Source organism: Microtus ochrogaster, linkage group LG2 (assembly GCF_000317375.1).
Source record: "Microtus ochrogaster isolate Prairie Vole_2 linkage group LG2, MicOch1.0, whole genome shotgun sequence".
Lineage (NCBI taxonomy): Eukaryota > Metazoa > Chordata > Mammalia > Rodentia > Cricetidae > Microtus > Microtus ochrogaster.
The window spans coordinates 52,541,296-52,543,139 of NC_022028.1; positions in this window are offsets into that span (position 1 = coordinate 52,541,296).

Sequence of the window (1,844 nt, forward strand, 5' to 3'; positions counted from 1 at the left end):
GCTATGTGTTGAACTGATTTTTTTATAAAACTACTACTTAAAACTTAAAATAACCAAAACCCAATCCAACCACCAGGATGAGTGTCCGATCACACAGGTCTGCTACCCACGCGGTCAGGTCTGAGCCGAGGGATGGAGTCAAGGAACTGCGCTGTGCTGTCTTCACAGGTTGTCTGGTGTGCAACCCTACCCGGGTCCCTGGCTGCGTGTGCCTCCGGTCACATAGATGTCCCAGACAGAATCACATCTTTTCTCCCGTCCTTCAGGATCTCTCTCTTCCTGAAGCTGCTCTCCAGCTGCTTCTCATTCATCTGTTCATTTGTGTTTATTCCTGAGACAGGGTCTCATTGTGTAGTCTGGCTGTCCCGGAACTCACAGAGATCCACCTGCCTCTGCCCCGTAAAGTGCTGGGACTAAAGGTGTGGTCAGCACAGACAGAGAAGCCTGCTTTTCCATCAAGGCCTCCTTCTGTGGCCTGTCGCTAAACTGCTGTCCTACCTCCAGGCCCTGCCTGCCCTGCCCACCACGGTGGGTCATGAGGTCCTTCTCTGAAGGGTGAATTCACGTCTGCTTCTTTCTTGAGCCCACCCATCCTCTTCCTAACAAAAGGCAGTGGCAGTTCACACTGTTGCCAGCATCTTTTTCTTCTACTTTAAAGAGAATTGTTTATGTTTATTTGACGTGTGTTAGTGTTTTGCCTGCATGATATAGACCTGTGTGAGGGTGCCAGGTCCCCTGGAATTGTAGTGACAGCCAGCTGTGAGCTGCCATGTGGGTGCTGGGAATTGAACCTAGGTCCTCTGGAAGAGCAGTCAGTGATGCTAACTGCTGAGCCATCTTCCCAGCCCATCACCAACATCTTCTGAAAACTCACGTGATCCAGCAGAAGTGAGACGGAGAGGAGCTGGAGAAGGGGAGGGGGAGGGGAAGAGAAGAACTCTCCAGAAGCAGGTCTTCAGGCGTAGGCATCACCCATAAACCCTGGCGGCTGATGACTCACAGACACTTGCACATAAAGAGACTCTAGAGGAAGATGGTAGGACTGGGCCCTCCACGGGGTGACCCAGCTGTCCCAGTGCTGCCACACCCTGTGAGATCACTTAGCTCTTCTCTCTGAGTAGCTCAGTGTCTGAGGAGCTGCCCTGGTCAGCACACTGTCACACCCTGAGATCAGCAGGCACTGTGAGTGCTTTGCTTGGCAGAGGTGGTTTTGTTTAACCAGAAGCTCAGGGTCCCTTGGAATTTCCTCTAAGATCTGGGGAACCTGATGAATCATGGCATATGAAACATCTTGTTTTGTTTTGTCCTAACTTCCCCATTTCTCTTCACAACTTTTATCTGTGTTGAGTATGTCTCAAGACAGTGTCTCCATGAGAGGGCTTGCCTGGCATACAGAGCTCTGGGTTCTATTCCCAGCACCACGCAAACTTGGTACAATAGGATACACATGTAATCCCAGCAATTGGGATGCAGAGGTAGGAGGATCAGAAGGATTTCAAGCCCATCCTGGGCTACATAAGACTCCGTCTCAAAGAAATGGGGGCAAGGTGGCTGAAGAGATGTCTCATAAGAGTTCTTACTTCCCCTGTGATATGGAATATTACTTTTACTATGTTGAGATGTGTTATATTTTGTTTATGCTGAATTTGTTTAATGATGTAAAGACATGTTGTTGTTTTACCTTGCCTGCTTCAGGCACCTGATTGGTCTAATACAAAACTGACCAGCCAATAGCTAGGCAGTAGAGGGATAGGCAGGGCTGGTGGCAGAGAGAATAAATAGGGCCTGGGGCCAGGCAGTCACCTGCCAGCCAGCCAGGCATGGAGTCGGACATACAGAATGAA